The sequence below is a fragment of the Tympanuchus pallidicinctus genome, unplaced genomic scaffold (assembly GCF_026119805.1).
Source record: "Tympanuchus pallidicinctus isolate F22 unplaced genomic scaffold, pur_lepc_1.0 scaffold2, whole genome shotgun sequence".
NCBI lineage: Eukaryota > Metazoa > Chordata > Aves > Galliformes > Phasianidae > Tympanuchus > Tympanuchus pallidicinctus.
Window position 1 is genome coordinate 51,817,966 of NW_026294721.1, and position 22,619 is coordinate 51,840,584.

Sequence of the window (22,619 nt, forward strand, 5' to 3'; positions counted from 1 at the left end):
CAGGGGTCGTTAGCAAGGTGAATCTTTGCTTTTTTAGTGCTTCTGTCAATAAAAATAAAGGAAACACACACAACACTTCTACAATACTTTTTTTTTTTTTTTTTTTTCCAAATAGAAATCCATGAAATATTTAAATAGTTAAAGAAATAATGTTAGTCTACATTTTTCTCATGACCACCACCAATGTTATTTGTATTTAGTAGGAGGAATATAAAGATAACTTATTTTTTTCTAAATGGCATGCAATTTATTGTTGAAACATGAAGAGGTCCTCACAGTTTATCTTGCATGGATAATTTCTGTGAAAAGATAAAGGTGATCACAAATAAGACAAAAGTATACATCCATTAGTGCTTAGGATATAAGGCCAACTGCCTATTTAGCAAACAGTCATGCAAAACCCTGGGAAGTCAATAAATATATATGGACAACCGTAACTTTTCACCCATGTTCGGTAATAGAAGTGCAGACATACAGTCAGGTTTCCATTTGCATCTGAGGATCTCAAAATTATCTGACAAATGGATGGAGAAATGGGGAGAAAAATAAGGGCTTTTCAAATATATGTAGAAATTATGTGCGGATTTCAAATACAATCCCAAACTCTGAAAAGCTTTGATGGAGAAGGCTGGTCTCAGGTCCCTTATAAATACATTGTCAAAAAACACTCCAAAAATATAGTTAGAAGCAATATGCCCAACATCAGTATGGAGCTGAAAATAGAACTCCAGTATTCTATTTAAAAACCCCAGGATAAACACTAGATTTACAGTGTTCCCAATAGAATATACAGTTGTTGGGTGGTTTTTTTTGTTGTTGGTTTTTTGGGTGTTTTTTTTTTTTTTTTTTTTTGGTTGGTTATTTTTTAAGGTTCTTTTGGCAGGCTACTGAAGTTTAGCATTACACTGTGGGCTTATGTGACCTTCTTTCCTTCTGTGGCGTTCTTGGAACAGTGTTATAATATGGTCATATTAAAAGGATTTTTCCATTGCCTTTCTGATTCTAAGATTGTTCTCATGTTTTTGTGTACCATACTGATCTGCCTTGCATCTTTGCAAGCACACACGCAGCCATTCTCCGACAGTAATATGATTTATTCAAATAATTATTTATTCTCATTATTATTATAACATTGTAATAATTGTTATTAAAAGATTTATTCTAGGCACCCTGTACTTTTCTAAATAAAGTGCGGATGCATATAGATTAAAAAAATACTGAATATTATCTTACAAATTACTAAATTCTTATAATAATTAACTGAGCATCCATTACACGTTAACCCTTCCAGCAGGTATGAAAACTATAAAACTTTCTTTAATGCTTAAACTCTTAATACCTGTATGGTATATGAAAAAGAGTCTGATTTTGATTCAGGGTAACATGTCAAAGTGCTGCTTATTCTCATTGATTACACTTGATCAGTAACTTACCAGGTATATAATTGTCAGGCCGTTAGATGCCAATGCTTCCTCCTAGCAGTTGCCTGGTTTCTGTAAGTCGCTCAGTTATTGCTGAGTCAGAAAGGAGCACTACTCTTGAGTAAAAGCATAATACACTTTATCTTTCTTCATAATATGAGAGGAATCCAAGAATCCTCGTATTTCTGATTCCAATACAGTTCCTTCTTCAAAGCTGATCATCCTGTAAATGTTTTATACTTTCGTATGTTTTATGCCTATATCTGAACTGGCGTAATGCCAATTCAGCTCAGAACATAATTAATCAGTATTGATCCTATTCAGACTAGACATGAGAGTCCCATCAGCTTCAGCCTGTAGAATACTCTTCGATTGCCATCATACCTTATACTGCCTTTCCTGGTGTGTGCAACAGCTACAACTCCTTACGATTAATTCATAAGAGAATGAACCATTTTCCCTTTTAGCAATGAGAACACCCCAAAGGTCTGCCTACATATAAATTTGCAGTATCAAAATCAAGGTTATGCTATGGTGTTTTCCATTGAGATGTATCATAGAAAATTGTCAGCCTCCTCACCTCTTCTAAGATTTGCCACTCTTAACCTCATTTACTATTCATCTTTGTCTCACCAGATGATAGGAAGAACCCTTCTTTCTGTTATGAGTCACCCTTTCTGCATTCTCCTCCAAATCAATTAAAAAATATTAATAAAAGGAAAAGACACATTAGAACATTCTTTAACTACAGCAAATGTACATTTGGCAGGACATACCACTTCCCAGATCCCTTTACGTTGGCTTCATGCCCATCGTAAACCTTATAGTCACATCTTTGTGATGATACATACAAACTGGCGTAGAGACTTGTCAGGAAATGTTTTTTCAATCTAAAAAGTCATCCATCTATCAACTGTTTCTCAACTGGGGAATTTCTGCCAAATTTCTTGGGCATGACTTTCCATAAGTAAAAAGAGGTCATTTTGCTGTCACGTAAGAGAGCTCAGAATTACTTCTGATACATTTCAAATACAGTGGAACAAACGTTTTCATGCATTTTTTCACCAAGCTCATGCATCTTTTGAATCCTTTAAAAAAGAATACACATTAAAGGCCTGCTAATACACAGAATATCAAAAGAAGTGTGTCATATTTGAAATTCAGACTGATCTATGAGTCAACCATCTTTCACTTGTTCATATCTCCATGGTTCATGACTTACTCGCTGTCTTGAAGGATATTTGTCAAAATGTCTTCAGCCACCATTTGGCTTTCAGATTTCATTCTACAACCCTGTCCAGGACAGTGGAGAGATTTCATTTGAGATTATTTGTGTATCCTCCAGTATTTTTAAATTATCAGAGGAATAGGTTTGGGCTTGTATTAAGGCATTACGTATTTGAGGAACATCACACTACACTCAAAAAAACTGCACTAAGAGCAGCAATTTTTTTTATTCAGTGTATAACTGGAGTAAGTCCAATTTGTTGGTTGCTTGACCTTTTTATTTAAAAGTTTTTAAAAAGCATTTCTGTTTGTTCTAATCAGAAAGAAGAGAACAAATGAGTACTATGATAAATAGACAAGCCGCTGGAATAGATAAGCAAGTACTTATTCTGCCACTTCTGAAGCTTCTTGCATTGCCTGCTATCAGAGCTGGAGCAGCAGATTAGATTGGAGGTTAACCTAGTATTCTATTTCTTACTGTATGTTCCATTCTGAATTTACGTTCAGGTGACAACAGCAGTCATATTTTTTAAGTAGACCAATTATCCTTCGTGCAGTAATGTCAGCTGCTTAGGTTTAAAAATAATTGTGTCTAAAAAAGTCTTCAAACTAATAGAATCCTAAAATGTAAGACAACGAGATGAAAATGACACCACATACAAACCTCAGTGAGGTGTGGTAAAGCTTAGTGTTTTTGGATTGCTCATCCACCTTTGAGTCTTACTTCTTTCTCATTCATTTCTTCCTCCTTTCCCAGATGAAACTCTCCTTCATACAGGGAGACAAAAAGAGATTATCTAGCAACTCCTGTATGCAGCTACTGCTAGTTTGTATTAGAATTTAACTGCTTTTTGTTTTGCATTACCAAGGTGGAAGGGAGGAAGGGAGGAAGGAAGGAAAATACTCTAGAGTTCTTGTTGAAGAGAACAACTGCTAGCAGTGAAAGCTTTAGCAGAACTATTCTGCTTCAGAGAGGCCTGCTGCTTCTGCAAAAATAAAGAAATAAATAAAAACCCCTAAGCTTAGGAAAAATCAGCTGAGATCCCTAAAGGAAATAAAAAGAGAGCTACACAGGAAAGATGAGGTCAGAGAGATTAGATAGGAAAATCCTTCTGAAGTATGGTGAGAAAATTAAGTAGGTAAGAGTGAGTGTCAAAGAAAATGGGCTAATGGTATTGCCTGTTGACTAAGTGGTAATTGTTACAGCTATGCCATCTTCTTTTAGTTTTCATGCATTTCATGTCATGTCCAGAAATTCTAATGATGTTAGAGAAGAGCTTTCATAAGCCTTTTCAGCTGCCTGGCATCTTTCTTCTGATATACTAGTAGTTTCCATAAATGTCACCTCTTTTCCTAAAGAGGTTGAGAATATTTCCTATGTTTCTGCTTGACACAGTTTCCTCAAAACATCTTGATCTTCTGACTTGCAAATACAGAAGACAAACTGGAACTGTTTATCACTGATACCGTTTCCTTTCTATACCTTTTGCCAGGTATCTGTGCTCACACTGTTTTTTCCGAAGGCTTGTTTCATATGAGGAAAGCTTTTATTATGTCTGGAGAAGAGGAGGCTCAGAGGAGACCTCACTGTACTGTACAGCTTCCTGTAGGGAGGTTGTGATGAGGGTTTTGGCCTCTTCTCCCAGGCAACAAACAGGACCCGAGGAAATGGCCGCAAATTGTACCAGAGGAGGTTTAGGTTAGACATAAGGAAGAACTTTTTCTCTCAGAGAGTGGTCAGGCACTGGAATGGCTGCCCAGGGAGGTGGTGGAGTCGCCGTTCCTGGCAGTGTTCAAGAGGATGGATGAGGAGCTACAAGATAAGGTTTAGTGCTTGTGGTGATGGGAGGACGGTCGAACTAGATGATCTTGCAGGTCGTCTCCAACCTTGTGATTCTATGATTCTATAATTCTCTGCCAGTGATACTGTGTACAGAAAGTGCTCTGAATCACAGAATGGTTTGGGCAAAGGGGATCTTACAGACCATTCAGCCCCAACCCCTGCTGTAGGCTGGGTGCCCCTCACCAGCTCAGGCTGCCCAGGGCCCATCCAACCTTGTGCACCTCCAGGAATTGGGGACCCACTGCTCTTGGCAGCAGTGTCAGCACCTCACCCTCCTCTGAGTAAAGAATTTCTGCCTAACATCTAACCAAAATCTTCTATTCAGTGATTTGGTATGCACGTATTTTTAGACAGACAATCAATTTTTGGCTTCAATAGTATGGGGAACTTGTTTAAAGACCGTTACACATCCCTTTTATTTCACAGCTTCTAAAGCACTTTAGATAGTCTGAATAATAAAAGCACTCCCAAAGCAAACAGGCTCCCACCCAAAACAAGAGGAAAATAACAAACAAAAACCACGGGAGATTCCAAAGGGAAAAAGAAAATAAAACAGTGTAACTTTTTGATACAGCTCTTTCTGGTTTTGTACCTGAAATGCTGAGAAAGGAACACAAAGGTTTTGTTATTTGTTTTTGCCTGTTCTTGCTTTGCTTCTAAGAAGATCGCTGTCACCCTCAATCAGTGTTTCAGTTTCCTACGTACTTTAGTAGGGAATGTGAGTTCAAGCAAAGCTTCAGCACTTATTTTCCCCCCAGAATTACACAAGGACGTTGTCGGTAACGTATAAACTCCTGAAAACCCTAGTAAAACCGCAGCGCCTCTGCTCCGTTAATTTGGGTAATGAGAAAAGCCAGCACGGCGATCTTCGAGGCACACAAACCACACGAAGAACTGTAGCCAACCAACCGAGGGCTGCCCGCGGCACGCTTTGCATGGCCCGGCCCAGCCCCGCCCGGAGCCCGCCCAGCACCTGCGGGCAGAGCACCGCCCCGCCCCGCCCCGCTGCCGGCTCGGCGGGCGCCTGCCGCCTCCTTTGAAAGCCGGGCCGGGCGGCGGGGCGGCTGGGTTGCAGCATGAGGCCGCGGGTGAGTTTGGAGTATGTTGCTTGCTTTGCTTTTGGGGGGCTTTTCTGAGGCTTCTGAGTAGATGTAGCTGGCTTTGCTTAGTTGCGCTGGAGTTAATTGGAGTTAACTCTAAGTTTGTGCGCTTGGTGGTGTTTACCTTAATACTCCGCTGTTTTGCAGTGGGTAGTAGTGTTCTTTTATTTGGGTTCGGCTTCTTCTGGCTCGCTGGGGGCGGCTTGTTAGTGGAGCAGCTGGATGTGTGGTTGCCGGTTGCTTCCTACGGTCCGGGCTGTGATAGTGGGGTGCTTCTGAGCTGCTATTCTTGGGCAATAGCGCTGAGAACACTTCTCTTACGGTCCTTGTAGCTTATCTGCTTGTTTGGTTGCCCCTCAAAAAATAGTGATTTATTAATGGTGAACCTCTAAGGCAAGGTATGTTGTGGTGGTGGTGGTGGTATTTTTCCTCTGTTCTAAAGCCCTTTGTAATAAGGAGGAACTAGTGAACTGATTAAACAAAAACTACCTGGGAACTGAGAACTCCTCCCCTCTCTGACAAGTGGCACGTCTCTAAACTTGAAGAGTTACTTTGTGAAGCGCTGTTCAGTACTCTGAGCATATGCTGTTGAAGAATCTCTTTGGGAGTTGATATTTCATGTGTGTTTGGCTTTAGCATATTTTATTATTTCATAATTGACTGGCAATAATAACTATGGAGTTGCCTCATCTGTTTTGGGGCAGGAGTCTTAACTCCCACCTCTCTAGATAGGAGGCTGCAGTGAGAATTGGGGTCTGGAATGTGGTGTCAGTCCTCTGTGGAAGCAGTCTGCAGGACTACCCTCATTTATGTGCTAGTTAAAGAAAAATGAACATGAACTATAAGGGACTCTTTGTGGGGGGAGACATCCATGTGGAATAGCTGTACATTTCAATCTGCCCTTAATGCAGCTCTAACAAAGGCTACAAATACATGTGAATTTAGAATATGTGTACGTTCATACAACTCACTATTTCTGAAATTACTTTGATAGGGAAGAACTGTGTATCTCTTTAGCATGTCTGCCTTGTGTGTAGATGTCTGCTGCAGCTTAGGTATGCAAGTAGGCTTTCTCATTTCGTACTGGTGTTTACTCTTTCTATAAACTGTAAGGTTAGCTTGAACTAGAAATTCCTATATGGTTCTTACTCCTGCCCTGCCCCTTGATCTCCCTCTTGCAGGCCCAGCTGCATCACACAGTGCTAAGCAGGGCTCTGGTGGTAGCAGCCTTTGAAAACTGCCTGGGTGTCTCTTTAGAAATAGAACTTTAATGCACGAGCTGGCTGTGCTCGTTTATAGAATTACTGTTTCCAATAATATCCCTGCTGATCTCATGAGAAAGATAAAAAATAAACAGTAATGAAAAAGATGCTGGATTTGTTCCAAATGAAATAGAACAGTGATTTTTCTTCTCAAAACTCTCCTCCCCCCCTTCTCTTCCCCCTCCCTCCACTTTCTTATCACCGTATAACCCCATTAGATTAGGGCAGGAGGGGACATGATCTGTATCTTGATCTCCTCACAGAACTTTTATGAGTACAGTTTCCCTCATAAAACTATTCCATCGTTCTGAAAGACTGAAGTTCTCTTCCTCCTTATTTCATAGAATTATAGAATGGTCTGGATTGAGAAGGACCACAATGATCATCTATTTTCAACCCCCCTGCTGTGCAGGGTTGCTAGCCACCAGACCAGGCTGCCCAAAGCTACATCCAGCCTGGCCTTGAATGCCTCCAGGAATGGGGTATCCACAATCTCCTTGGGCAAACTTGCATTCTGAAAAGAACCTTTTTGAAAGCGGTCTCGTTACTATCCAATAATGATCAAGAAGTGTGCTGCTAACTTCTCCGCTGAGTTCTGTGACTGTACAAACACACCCCTTGTATAGCAGCAGGCCTTGAGAGTAAGACTCCTGCCATGCAGTAGGTGCTGATACCAGGCTCCCCTTCCTGGGTGCACCCCTCATGGCTGAGCTGTGCAGTACTCAACCCAGGGATGGGATGGGCAGCTTTCACGGGGTTAACTATGTTCACTTTTCCACTCCCAGGTACGGTGCTTCAAAGAATAATGTTCTGAACTAAGGTGAGAACAGCATTTCATGTATATCTAAACTATTCTGAATGACGGCTAGTAGCCTTTCCCTTTTTTTCCTTCTGTCCTTTTTTTTAAAGAGTGTTTTGGAATTTAATAAGGGAAAGTTGGGGTAGGAGGAGGGCAGGAAAAAACCCGCTATCTAGAATTTGCTTGATGCCTTTACCTGTAGCAAAACAAAACGCATATAATTTACTCCCATAACTGTAGCTTGTGTTCTGCTACTCCATCTGTCAGCCGTTGTATATCATCTTCAGTTAAAACCTGCCTCTGCTAAGATGCCTGCAACTAAGTACGCAGTTAAGCTTGGGCACGTGTCTTTGTAAGGAATTAGGAGCAGCCCCCTGCTCCCCGCACAGCCTCTGGTGTTCCTTTAGGTCTGGTTGAAGGATGCATTGCCCAGGAAGTGGGTGATAGGGCAGCGAGTGGCAGAGCAGGTGGTAATGAGGATCGCTGTGACATACATGGCAGGATTCTTCCGTTCGTTGCCACAGGTGTACGCGTGTCCGTGTAGCAACGGAACAGCAGCGGTCTGCGTACGTTGCTTATCTCGTAACACGCCGCTCACGTTAGGCCTGCAGAGGGGAACGTCTAAAATCCGCTGCCGGGTGCGGCCGTGCGGCGGGGCAGGCCGCCTGGGCCAGGTGGCCGCTGCCTGCCGGAGCTGAGTGGCCGCAGTTCAGGTGCGCCGCGGCCAGCGCCGGTTTCGGTGTGGGCGAGCCGCCCGCTTCCCCCGCCCCCACCGATCACATGCCTGCCGCGCTGGAAGGCTCCCAACAGAATGATGTGGATTGGTTTATTTATTTATTTATTTTTAACGCCAGCGTGGCCGAGCGGGGGCTTTCCGCGTCACTCGGCCTTCGGCGGGCCGGGTGCCGGCAGCCAGAGTTCCGGCCGAGCCGTTCCCCGAAGGCGCGGGGGCACCGCGCTCCCCGCGGCCGCCGCCGGGCCCGCCCGTCCCTCCCGGCGCGGCGGTGCGGGGACCGCGCGCGCGCAGAGGCGGCGCCGCCACACCACTACCGTTAGCGCGGGGGCCGGGCGGCGGCCGCGCCGGTTTTTCCGGCCCGCGGCGCGGTGAGTCACCGCTCGGCGATGGGGCGGGCGCCCGAGTGATGTCGGGGGCGAACGGCGAGCATGAGGCCGACGGCAACGGCCGCGGCAACGGCCGCCGCGCGCCGCCTCGAAGCCGCCTCCGACCGCGGCGGCGCTGAGGCGGCGGCGGGGCCGCTCTGCCGAGTGCCGCCTCCCTGACGCCCTCGGCGCCGGGCCGCTCGGCCGGGGAGGAGAAGCCCAAAGAGAAGGCGGAGGGGCGGCGAACTTTCCCGCCGCCGCTGCCCGCTGTGGGAGTGTCCGGCCGCCGGCGGAGCCCCGAGTTTCGCAGCCGCCTCCGGAGGGGGAAGTGCCCGCGGCGCCGCTCCGCTCAGTTGGGAGCGGCACAGGTGGAGGAGCGAGGCGCGGACCCGAATCTGCGCTGCCGCCTGCGTGCGGCTCAGCGGAGAGACGCTCCCGGTGCGTTGTGCCGAAGGCCCTCGGCAGCAGGGAGAGCGCCCGCCGCCTGGGTTTCTCGTGGAGGTACGTGTGCAGGCGGCGCGCCCGGCTTACGGCCGAAACTGAGTGCTTGGAGAGGGCTGCGAGTGCCCGCCCCGTAGGACCGAGGGCTTGGGATTGCCTGATTGCAGCTCTGCGAGGTTCGGGCTCGGTGCACGTTCGTAACGGTATAAAGGTGCGCGGCTGTAGTCTGGCCGATGCTGGCTCCATCGAAGCCAGGCTTCAACTTCGTGAAGCGCGGCTGAACTTCACTTCTTGCCGGGTTGACACGGTACTTTTCCACCGGCCTTGCGTGGCTTCAGGCTTCGGCTTGGCTCAAAATGTGTGTGAAAAGTAGCTCATCTTCTGGGCAGGCTTAAGTAAACAAATCCTAGAATACAATGTGGACGAGCTGTTCTGTTTAAACCGTTTGTTTGCTCTTCCTTTTCTAAAGGACGCCTATTCAATGTAGATCTCCCTCCTTGAGCTACTGAGCTTTGTATGAGCTAACAGCTGTTAATTACGCAGGTGAATGTCTGATTATTATACGCGTCTCAATGTATGCTGCTTTTCAGAATGTGCGGGGCTTACCGAGTTTTACTCCAAGGTGTATTTATTAAATTGGTTTGCAGAAAGCCTGAATTATTTAGTGTTCGTTTTTAATGCATTGTATGGCTATTATTTGAGTAGGCGTTTTTTCATTACTTTTTAAATGAAGCTTTAACTTAGCTGATTGAGGGCTTGTTTTACTGTAGAGATCAATGCAATTACTTGCATCTTTTTCTTTTGGCATAGGACTTACTTTGATTTTCAGTAGGGAAAGGTGTAATCGAAAACACGCTTGTCTCAGTCCTTCTGAAAAATGTTCAACAATACCATGTGTAACGTGCAGTCACAAAGGTATTTGAGGAAAGTCGAAGTAGAGGAGGGAGGCAAGTTGAGTAAAATTGTAAGGTGATGACAGTGGTTTGTAGATAAAGGTCCCTAATGAGATTGGACTGTCCTTGAAGTGAGCTCAAACAGAAATCAATGGGGAAAATGAGAATTTGAGGTGGGTGAAAATTGATTTATTTTTCTTTTTTCCTCTTACTCTCAGGCTGGTAGTCTGAATCCAGAGTAACTTTATGTACCTCTGTATTTTAAATAATGAGCTATGGCTGGCATGTTGATGGGCATCTATTTCTTAGGTCATGAAAGCGCCTTGTGATTAGTGGTGTAAGATATGAAAGTCATGGTCTGGCTCTAACAATCCTGTTTTCCTGAGCTACTTTCCAAATGAATTTAAAACTTGCTCTCTAAGAAGACATCGGGAGTATAGGGTCATGTATGTAGTGTTATAAAAGGCTTCCTACTTCTGTTTCAATTTAAAGAAAAAGCCACAAAACTCCTTTCCCTGTCAGTAGAGGAGCTGAATGACAGATCTCACTTAAAGTATTTTACCTTCTGTGTTTGTATACCCAATAGAAGTGTAAAAACTGATGTACTGATTTCTATTTTGAAGGATTAGTTTTAAAAAAAAAAAAAAAAAAAAAAAAAAGGAACAAGTGATAGACTTCAAAAATGTGTAGTTTTGCTTGCAAGGTTGAGAAGATGTTTAAGAAGGCTTTAAAATGAATGTCTCCTCATAGAAAACAAATTTGAAGATGCAGCTATTTGTAACAATTTGGATTTGTTTTTTTATTTTGATGGGCTATTGACCTACAATGGTCTTTGATGCTATTTGTGGGGAGCGTACAATACAGATGCTGTTAGGTTTTATTCAGTATGGGTATGGTATTGCAGTAGTCTCAACAGATGCTGGGAAGATTAGTGCAACACTAGATCCACTGTCTGCAGCAATCTGTCTGCTGGGAGGATGGATGGTCTGTACCATGGACACCACTGTCCCAGAAGATGCTGCGGGACACCAGCATGTCAGGCACCAAAGCACTGCTGTCCTAGCAGATGCTGAAGATCTTAAGGCCTACCAGTGGGGAAGGTTTAGCTAATACAGATAGCTCTGTTTTGTGTAATCTGCGCCTGTTCAAAAGACGTTCCTTAAATGTACTGAATCCTACTTTTCAGTAAGGCTCTGAAACCCTAATATCTCAGATGACTCCTGTGCCAGGGTGCTTGCTTTGCTGCTTCTCCTGCCCCAAATAGCTGTTGTGTGAGGATGCATAATACAGAGAGTATGGTATTTCTGGTGATTACAAGTGGTTTTGGAAGTCCCCGATGTAGCTATTGAGTTCTGATAGGACAAAAGCCCTTTCTGAAAGCAAATCAGATTCAGCAAAACTCATTGCCCTCTAGGTAGCATATGCTGTACCTTTAACAAAAGGGAATTGCTGTGCCTTGAGGCCGTGCTTATGGTACCTGAGGTAAGCTTCCCGCTTTACTGTTGTTGTCCCTCTGGCAATAAAATATTTACTTTTAATTTATTCTATGAATGAGGAAATTAAGTAGTTTGTCAGAGGTTCTGAACTGTTGAGTTAATAATTGAAAATACAGTGGTTCTTAATAAAACACTGGGTCTAAATCTGAAAGGATGAAATTCTTGACCAAGGCTAACTCACAGGAAAACTCAATAGAATTCATGAAATTTGTCCAGATAAAATACTGTTTCCCACATGTCTGAATGCAGAGAAGAGCATTCTGTTCACTTGCAGATATCGAGCAAAAAGCGGGTCTCTTGCTTTCATTCAGTTTATCTAGATTAGTTTGCCATAACATCTTTTTCAAGGAATCCCTCTAATTCTGTATAGACTTAGTGAACAGAAACTCAGTTGTTGCTATCAGTGGACCTGTGGTACTTCCAGAAGGTGAGTTTTGCTGGCACCAACCAGGGTCTTAATAGCACTTGCTTTTAGAGTTAACCTTTAGCTGCTCCCTGCTGAAGCCTTCTATCTCCTTTTCTCTCTGTGTACTGGGATTTCCTTAAGGCTGACTCTCTTTCTGTGATCCTTGGCAACACAGTGAGCTTCGCGCTAAGCAGTGCAGTGTTTTCATGTCTATGGTTACCAAAGCAAGGTGGACTTGTGTCGTAAGCCTATTCCTCCTTGAGAAAAGGTGCTGAGCCTCTTGGGCGCAGTGCTGAATGTTTTGGGAAGTTGCATCAGCATAACGGATTCAAACTGAACTCCTGCAGAGCATTTACAGATATTTATCTAAGAATGACTGAACATAAAATGGATTCATTCAGAATTAATTTTGATGTAGCAATAATAAATCCCGAATCTGTAAATGAAGTGTGTACAGTTGAATTTGTAATCTTTTGTAGCCTTAACAGAGCGCAGGACTGTCCAGCTTCCATCAAGTCTCTGGCAGGGAACCGTTTAGAACCCAGATGGGGAAAGGTCTTGAACTGAGACACAGGACATTTCGGTTAGATATTAAGAGGAAGTTCTTCAACTCAGAGTGGTGACGCACTGGAACAGGTTGCCCAAGGAGGTTGTGGATGCCCCATCTCTGCAGGCATTCAAGGCCAGGCTGGATGTGGGTCTGGGCAGCCTGGTCTGGTGGTTGGCGACCCTGCACACAGCAGGGTGTTGAAACTAGATGATCATTGTGGTCCTTTTCAACCCAGGCCATTCTAGGTTTCTGTGGTTCTATGAACTTTTGAGATTTAGCTTCAAGCCTTTGGCAAAAGGCTATGTTTTTCCGTTATTGAAGTGCTATTACAAGTGTCTTGGCATGTTACCTCTTCAGTATTTCTTTAATAGAACACCTGCATCCATAGAAATGCTTTTATTAAGAAGTCATCTGTTTTTACTGCTTATATTCTGGTTCAAGTAAGCTGGGTTTTTTTGTCTTTGTATTTTTAGCATTTGCTCTTACCCTGCTAAGCCTCTTAAGATCTTAAACTGTTGTTTGAGGAGAGTTGACTAGCTTCTCACATCTAGTGGTGTGAAATGTACATAACAGCAGCAAAATATTTACTTGTGCACACACCCCGGTTCCTGCTCGTGTGTGCTCATGTGCTGGGTAGATGGCTAGTGGAGCAACTGTTCGGAATCTCCTTGTTTTAAGGAGCAAAACTTGGTGAAGAGAAAACAGCGGACATGCCTCGGTTTTAATTGCCTTCCGTGTGGAGGACATGATACACTGTATGCCTGGTTGATATTTCTAATAAATTTCTACAGTAATCACTGCTCATCTGATTCTTGTCCTTCCCCCACATCAACCTTGTGAATGGGAAACGGCGCTTGCTGTTTGTAGCTGCTTTATAAGGGTGCCAAGTACCACTGCCCGTGTCTCAGTTTGAGGCTGAACACAGGCTGTATTGAAGCAAACTGTTCTCATCGCTGCCGCTGCCTCAAAAGGACATTTTAAAAAGCTGGAATGCTGTGTTACTGTCTTAGTACTGCTGAGAACATGCTTAATGTAGTATAGTAGCATTCTGTCATCTGATTCTCTGCCAGTTATTCTGGTTTAAATTTGTGTATTGTAATTTCAACGTAAAAATAAGCCTTTAAAACTGGAAACTTTGGAAGCATCCTTTTTTCTTTTGTTCATTGTGGAGAGAAATTAAGAACAGTAGGTGTACTTTAGAGTAGCTTGTACTTCCAGTAACCAATCTACTTCAGGTGTGTATAGAAGCTATTAATATCTCAGAGTGCCACATGTAGCTGGGAAGTTTGTGTTACTTTTAGTTCCTGTGTGTTAGGACCCTGGCAAAATTCCTACCTGTTTGTTTTCTTATTTTCATAATACTGCACTGATCCGTAAGGATGCTGTGTTGCAGTTGTAACGAAACCTTTTTTAACAGTGCTATTCTTAAATGGGGGGGGAAGGGGGAAACAAACAACAAAACACATCTTGTCTTCACTGGTTTTCACTGAATTTGTATGCTGTTTTGGGCATGTTACTTAATGAGAATTAATTCCTGTCTTCCAGCATACCACCTTGGTCTTGTAAAGGCTTATTGTGATTGGAAAACTTGGCTTTATTTGATGAGTACCAAGGTTACACTTGCTCATCTGCTTGTTGAATAAGTGCAGATGTTCAGTCTGCTGAGTTCTCATGGAATTACTTTGTTTCACTACATATTTGTATTTGGGGGGGAAGCCAACAACAAACAACTCTGCTCAGTGGGGAAGATATGCTAGCAACTCAAGCTGGTCCTCCAAAGTGAAGCGATTCTTTCCATCCTGTGAGAAGGAATGCTGTCTGAAATAGTCGGAATCCTGATTTTACTTCTACAAGCAATCATGCAAACAGCTCTTCAGAGTTTCTGTTTTTCCAGAAATGTTAACTTCCGTGATGAACTTCAGTCTTGAGAGCAAGGGCTGTGCTGCCCCGTTTAGCTGCAAAGCAATGGACATGAACAGCACTGGTTCTTCTGATGTGCTCTGTAATAAATCTAGGCATGGGCAGCAAGAGAGCTTACTGGTGTGTGCTTCTGTACCCTGCAGAGGCTGTGTCCTGTGTTTGCAGACGTTCTAAAGTTCATCGTCTAAGCAGTGTTTACCAAATAATTGAATGCTACGCATGCTGTGATACTGAATGAGGTGCACCCTCTGCTGAGGACAGCTTTTTCAGTGGTAACCATGGTGGTTAGCTTCATCTATGCAGTTCCTAAAATCTGGTTAATCTGTCCTTATACATGCGAATAGACATAATAATGATGACTAGAATTAGAAGTGTAATTCATTGGTATAGAGGACTGCCCTAAAAAAAAAAAGTAGTTATTCAACAGATCATAGTCAGCTTCTTGCTTTGCAGTGTACGCTGCATTCTTGTCACTGCATGATCAGAGCAAGATAAGTAGCTATCTGACTTGGTTTCCCTCTGCAGGATAAATGCTTCTACAACTTTTCTGATTTTTTTTATTTTTATTTTTTTTTTAATGGGGCTCAGTTTATTTTAAACTTTCTCTTCAGCATCTTCGATTCCAGGCTCTTTAATTCTCTTCCAGCCATACAGCACTGACTAGTCAAATGAAATTAAGCTGAAACCCCCAGGAGATTCTGGGGGTGTGGGCATGGAGTGGAGAAAGGATGTGCTCTGTTCTGTCTTGTTGCATTAAGGCCAAACTCTAAAACATTTTTTTTTCTTAGCTGCAGCTTTTTGAAGTGTGCATGCGTGTATTTCTTATTCTCTCTCTGTACTCCCCTGTAATGTAGTCAGTGTTTAGCACCACAAGCCTTCCTAGAACATGTTTGAAGCAATGCAGTTTATTCAGAACGGGACTGTGTAACATGCAAAGAAAGTTGTTGGTTATGGAGGCTTGTATTTGTAAATATTAGGGCATTTGCGAGAGAAATGCTGTAATTAGGGTTCTCATAATTGGCTCAAATGACTACATCTTGATTAATCTTTAACATCATTATGAAAATGCATAATGCCTTTTTAATGGGTTGTGTTACTCTGCAAATGTTAGACTGCCATTAGGTAGCTTATAGTTTGGTCACTTGTTGCTAAAAACAAAACATGCGGAAAGTCTATTTACGTATTGTAGCCACATTCTATAGTGTGTTCAGTTGGAAGCTCAAATGTTGAGGCTTGGTGAAAACTGGAGTCCTTGCTGGAGGGTATCTCAAAATGTGTGTGTAAAATATTCGCTGAACACCCTGAAATTGTACAGTGAATTCTGACCCTGGGCCCTTGGGATGATTGCCTTGATTGATTCCTTGTGGAATGTGGGAGCAGTTTGTGTGTTTGCGGTGCCTGTGCTTCTGCCTCATAGAAAGACAAGTGAACAGGTCTTCATTCTATCTGAACCAGTTTCATAAATCTTAGTGACAGACATGGGAAAGCTTTGAGACATGGAGACCTTTTTCTGAGTAGTTTTGTTTCAGAGTAGGATAGTTAGTTACTCAGTTTGGATTGAACTATTTCAGTGTTGAAGATGGTACTGCTTTCTTCAGCACATGCTTTAGTATAACCATACTGGGAATGTAGGATGAAATGCTTGTTGTTTTGGCAGCTGACTTTTACCCTGAAGATGAGATGCTTCTGTGCTTATGGCCAGCATATCTAAGATATCTAAGTCTACTTCAGAAATTAAGGCCACTCACAATGTGTGTTTTTCCAAAGGAAAGGAAATCAGTGACTTTTCAGGTTTGACTCGTTTCCCAGTATTTGCTTGAATACTAACACTGACTGTGATTTCAGTGTTCTTTGTCTTGAATGGGATGCTGAAAGATGGGAAGTCATCTGGCAAGTTATAAGAAGAGACAGTCCAGCTGATGTAGCACACAGATGCTGATTTCTGGAGGACTTTACATAAATTTAACTTTGTATTGTTTGTATACATAATGATAACATGCTTTGTAAGTTTGTATATTGTGCCAGTACAGCATTTTGCATTCCTTGTGATGTGAAGATGTTTTTCAGATGGCTTATTTAAACTTTTTTTCTATGTGTGCTTGCTATTAAAAGAGCTTTTAGTTATTTTTAAAGGCATCCAACAGAAGAAGTTTTCTACCTTGGAAGTCAAAACACTGGGAAGAAATAAAAATAGATTGACTCTGGGCCTTTGAACAAACTTAATTCCTTCAATTAAAAAATAAAGGCAGATCCCACGATCTTACCCAAAAGGAACTTAGGATCAACTGTCTTTATATGGAAATAGAAATGCATTTCATGCCGTTCAAAATTGTTGTTGACCTGCGGCATGAGTTCCAGCTGCATGGCCCAGTCTTCCTGGAGGAACTCACTTCAGTTATTACTGCTGCTTTGAGGGAGCAGCATAATGTAGGGTGGAATTTATTAGTATTGCAGGGTGATTTCTGCTTGCAATTGAATGAAAGATGCCCGTGTGGATGACAGCTTGTATGGTAAGTCCTGAAGAATCCCACACCTTTATCTTGTCTTGATAAAAACAATTTTAAGAGATCACATGAGCTGTGATGAGTGTAGAATGCTTTACGCTGTTGTCTTAGGCTGCCCCAGCTGTTGCCAATGTGTTAAAACAGCTCTGAGGTATTAGGGTGGTAGTTAAATGTGCATGGGTCTCTTCCTAATTTTGTTAGAGCTCTTGTTTCCTTTGCAATACCATAATTGCTAGTGTGAAGATAATTTGTCCGTCGTGCACTGTGGTTGGTATTCAGGTATCTGATACTGTCCTTGCCAGGTTGTTTTACAGTTACATAACTGGAGCACTAAAGATGAAATTGAAAATCTAGCAACAGCTTCAAATAGTGACTGTCAGTCGAAGTTAGCTTGGCCCATGTTTTAGATCAAGTCCGTAAGAAGCACTTTATGCCCTTTGCTACCTCTGTAGAATGGGTGTGAATGCTGAAGGTTGCATTGGCATCCTTGATGGCAATGTTTGGGCAAACTATTATTCTCCATAAGGAGAGTAATGAAGAGCAGAAGCATGTGTGATGGCTCTGTCTGAAAAATGCTCACTCAACAGCACTTGTTGCAGCAACTGTTTTCAGTAGAGGCTTGGATGTACAAGCCCTTGTAAAGGCTCCTACCTTTTAAGGCCCAGACCAGTACAAGGGGTCTGGATTGATCTAGTGCTGTGTTGATGATATTCTGAAATATAAGCCGTTACGGTGTCTAGCCTTCAGGTTCTTCTTTAGACAGTAATTCTCTTTTGTTATTGTTGATTTGTCCTAAGGTTATAAGGTTGGTCCCAAGCTAGTACTTGAACTGTCCTTGCTGATTAATGGTAGTCTCTTGCCATATCTGGGATGTTTGAAGACTCATGCAGAAGCATAGCAGAAATACCAATGTACATTCAGATATTTCTTCCCTCCTGAGAAGACATGAGTTGGTAGAACAGAATAATAATTGTTTTTTCCTGTATACTGATCTTGCTCCAGTTCTGCTTTCTCTTAAGTGATTCAATTAGATCCATTTGAACACTTAGCTCTTCCCCTTGTGACTGGTCATGCAGGTGAGATTCAGCACTAATTTCCTATATGCCATGGTTACTTGGCAGATCTGCACAACATTGCTTGTCTTGATGAGTCTGTGAGCCTGGATATGACCTACAGTTCTGTCAGCTGCAGCCCTGTCTTCTGCAGTGTGGGTGGCTTTCTTTTGGGGGGGGGGGGAGGTGGAGAAGGAGGAGAGAAAGAGCTGTTTACAGCTAATGTTTGTCACGTTGTAGTTGCTGCGTCTGTCCTGGCATGGAGTGGAATGCTTTAAAATGCTTTTTTGAATCACTTTGCTTAATATTTAGACAGAAGTTATAGAGCTCTACAACTTCACGTGAACACTTGTGATTGGACCTGGAAATATAGTTGCGAATATGTTTTTTCTAAGTCTCCTCAAACACTTTGATCAGTCTCAGGGTCTTTATCCCCCTTTCACCTTGTGGGGAATCCATTGGAGAATCCAATGTTGGCTTTCCCAGGGGCAGTGTAGAAGACTGGTACTCAGTGGTTTTCTTGCAGGAGTGAATTTAGTCCTGTGGATTTAGTAAATGAGAATTCAAGTGTAAACATCACTAACTTTTTTTTAAAAAGCTTTAAGAAGCTAGCTTCTCACTCTCTGCTTAGACGATAAACCATGATGTGGAATACGAGCCTCATGAGTAGCTAGACACAGATTTCCTTGCTGCAGTGTTGTTCAGTGCTGGCTTGTGGAATGCTAGAGGATAGGAAATGCTTCTTATCAAAGGCTGCAGTTTGGCAGGGAATAATGGAGAGAGGCTTGTATTATTCTTAGGCAAATAATAGCTCTGTGAGAAGCAATAAAAACACGTTAGTAGTATTCTCAGCACCTCTCCTCCTGCTGTTAGGTGCCTCATATGGGGATAGCAAACTGGTAAAAGGTTTCAGAAAGCATTTCAGTGATGCTTGTGTTAACTTCCTCCTGCTGGCCCCGCTGTTACCATCCACTAGGAATGTTATTTAACAGTGCTCTCCAGTGTTGTGGGGAGATGCCGTGACAGCCATAGGAACAGATAGTTCTAAGGAAATGCATGTTCTATTCATGAATCCATGGAAAAATTCAAAAATGAAGAAGGAAGTGTTGAAGTGCATAATACTTAAGTGCTGTCTTCCATGACTAACTCAGAACTAAAAGGAAATATTTTTTCTTGTCAGCATAATGCGGAAAGTATTTTCTTCTATTAATAGAGAATCTTGAGCTAATGGAACAGTTAAACAAGTTTGAGGAAGACCATGGGATTGCATTGGAAATTTGCATCACAATGACTTCAAACTGTACGGTGTTGTTTAAACTTGATGAGTAGCATTTGTTGCGGGGGAAAGCAGTTATGTATGGGAAGCTTGATATAATTACAGTTAAGACAAACTGAAAAAAAAAAACTGTCAAGATTCTGTGCTGGTGCGCTAATCTCCACAAACATCTGTGTGTATTGTACATGGTGTTCGTTATTCAGTAGCCTTAACATATCTGGTTTTATTTCTGAAAGATAATGGCAAGGAAAGCTGTGAACAAAAAATCAGAATGTGTGATGGTGGGCAAACCAATATCTGATGTGTCAAGTGGATGTACGCTGGGGTGCCTCAGCCTATGAGCAAACAGTTTGGAAAAGAGCTGTGAGTGTTCCCATCTCAGTTCTACTGGGGGTGTTGGCTGCAGTGCAGGAGCCTCGTGCTGTGGATGGCAGGTGAGGTGGTGGCAAGATGAGAACTTGGAAGGGAAGACAGAAATGGGAAGCAGGTCATGTTTCATCAACAGTTTCAGCCAATCTCTGTGTTTACTGTCAGTGACAGGGGATATATTGCGTACGTCATCGTTTCAGCTAATGCTCGTGAAGCTTTCTGGGCAGCTGGGCCAGAGCTGATCGAGCTGAAAGCTATTTAAGATTTGGGAGGGGTAGAGGTGTTCAGACTATTTGGAGACTCCTTCCTGATCTGTTTGACAGCGTGTGGACTGGTAGAGTATCGTTTGTGTGGGGTTAAACATCAGTCAGGATGCATGCACAGAATCGCCTCAGGTGGGGAAGGAAAACCAAGGGGGAGAGATTGTATATGAAAAGGGATGTTTTTCACTGCTTGAGCCTTTAAACACAAGTGCTGCTCCAGGGCAGAGATGTGTGGTTTGTAATGTGGGGCATGAAACTGATGTGACGTTTTTGTAATGCGAAACTTGTGGTACAGTGATAATCAGTTCTAAATGTGCCTTGTGTAACAGACTGAGTTTACATCTCCAACGCTCAACAAGATAAGGAGATGTTAGGATCCATTGCCTGCAGGAGCATCAGCGAGAGCCTGAAGCGTTGTGGTTACCCGGTGAAGGCCAATTAGCACCTTTCTGGGGCCAGCTTACAGTGAGGGGAGGGGAGAGCACAGGAGTAGCTCCCTATCCCCCTGTTCTGGAAGATCCTAGAATGACAAACTGAACACATGCAGCCTGGAAGGTGCTGGAGCAATGAGCTGAGCATATATGAACCAGCTGTAAAAGGCACAGACGGAAGGAGCCGTGCACTTGCCCACCATCAGAGCACGGGAGCCTCTGCTTGGCTTTGTTTCTGGGTAACACCATTCAGAGTTGCCATCTGACTTGTTTTTGGACACAAATCCTCTTACTTAGCAGTTGTTGCTATGCTTCTATTTGGGAGTAGCATGGGGAGGAAAAACTTAACAGGTGTTATGATTAATAATTGCCTAAATACTTCTAGGATGTGTCACCAATAAACTTACTGGAAACGTGTGGTATCCTTTCTAACTGCCTGCTGACCAATAAGCTGCACCAGAGTTGCCAAAGCACACATGAGTCAGTGCTATTCCTCACCTCTGTGTGCTGATGGTGGTGATTAACCTCCTGTCTAACTTTCATTGTGAGGCACAACCTTTGCCCTCTGTAACTGGGTGGAGGATTTTAGAGAACAGTGAAGCATTGCTGCCTCCCCTGCCGCTCCCTGCTCTTGGTGGTGGTAATCTGCAGCTTTCCCTTGATCTGTAGAGGGTGTGGGATGTCAAATGTGCTGCTATCAATTTTTTTTATCCCTTTGTTTTGAGAAGAGTCTCTTCTTTGGGTAGTGATTTCTGATCAGTGTCTGGAAGCTACAGCAAAACAAAAATGATCAGCACGGGAAAGGCTCAGACAGCAAACTGTGTGCATGCAAGTCTGATCCCCAGCTGCATTTTGGCACTTCTCTGAGTTATTTTTGCCTGTTAAGACTGACAGTGCAATGACTTCCACTGTTGATAGAATGTTTATTGTATTTTTTTTCTTGTGGGGAAAAAAGAATACAACCCCAGTGTCTCTTTGCAGTATTACAAAATACACCGTGATAGAGTTGTGTTTTTTTGGTTGTTTTTTTTTTTTGCCTCTACTTAAAAACAGCTGATTGGGAGCTTAAGTAACAATTCAGCTTAGTACATATAATGTCTGGAAGTACTTATTGAAGGACACTGCACTTTTGAGATGCAGATATGATCTTTTTGGAGTCAGGGGACCAAACAGCTGAAGATTCTGAAGATGACTTGAAATGATAAAGGCAAAGAGGAGGAGCTCCAAGATAACATTCTTTGTTCAGGTGGCTGTTGGGTTTTACTGCTTGAACAATCCTAATCCTAAGGGAAAATTTATTCACATACAACTATATATAAAATCTATGTCTTCGTATTCTTCTGGGGAGATGGTGTTTTAGAAACCTGACCCTAATGTGGAGCTCTATAGGTAGTATACATCAGGAAAATCAGAACTACTATCCTTCCTACTGTTAAGAGGTATAAAGATTGTACAAATGAATAACCAGTGATTTTTGAAGCTTTTAAGTACTCAGTCTCAGTGTACTCAAATGAAGAAATGGTAACTTCTGTAGCACATTTACTGTTCTGAAATGATGGAATTGCAAAGGATGCCTGGTCAAAAACCCCTCCCTTCTAAGAGGTAGGGACCATCTACTCTGTTTCTATTACTGAAAATAGCTTTATACAGCAGAAGTAGTTAGTGCTTTTTAACAAATTCAAAGGTTATTGCAAGTGGCAGTACGCTGATCTGTTCTGAGAGCATTTAAATGAGCAGTACTTCTGTAATCCAGATTTTACTCGTGCTTCCTGAGCAGCATATCAGTGAGAACTGTTGGCAGCCTATTAGAGAAGGTCGATACACTTGTAACTTTGTCTAATTGCAGGTTTTTTTTTTTTTTTTTTTTTTTTTTTCTGCATTCATTTGTGCAATGTAAGCACATGAATTATGCATCTGAAATATGGATGTGGCTCTGGAAATACTTTTGCTGCAAGGGAGATGACACATAATGGGCACATCTGTTAAACTCAGTCCTGTTTTTTACACCTCAGATCTAAGTTACTTTTTAATGTACAGTGTGAGTAAACGTACAGGATGGAGGAAGTGATTCTCTAAAAAGCTGAGACTTGAAATGTCGAGAAATAAATCTTTATTTACTACTGTCAAAGTAGCAGAGAGTACCCAGCTTCTTTTTATGGTATCAAAAGTAGTCCTGAAACTTTGTCTGAAGAAAATGCGAACTAGCTAAATGTTGTTTCTGCTAATAGCTTTCTCTCATGCTATTGCCAGCTGCATAACTTATTT

The 22,619-nt window shown here is 42.6% G+C and overlaps 1 protein-coding gene across 2 annotated transcripts in view; it reads left to right on the top strand.

The window, feature by feature from the left end:
- Positions 1-5,490: 5,490 nt before the first annotated feature.
- The window catches only part of SGMS2 (sphingomyelin synthase 2), a 34,674-nt gene continuing 17,545 nt past the window's right edge, over positions 5,491-22,619 (top strand). The window contains exon 1 of one of the 2 annotated variants that reach the window (XM_052681783.1): positions 5,491-5,579. The gene's annotated coding sequence lies outside the window, so the exon portion shown is untranslated. Of the gene's footprint in view, positions 5,580-9,140; positions 9,255-22,619 lie in introns of those variants that run through there. The other variant, XM_052681782.1, reaches the window with a different exon arrangement.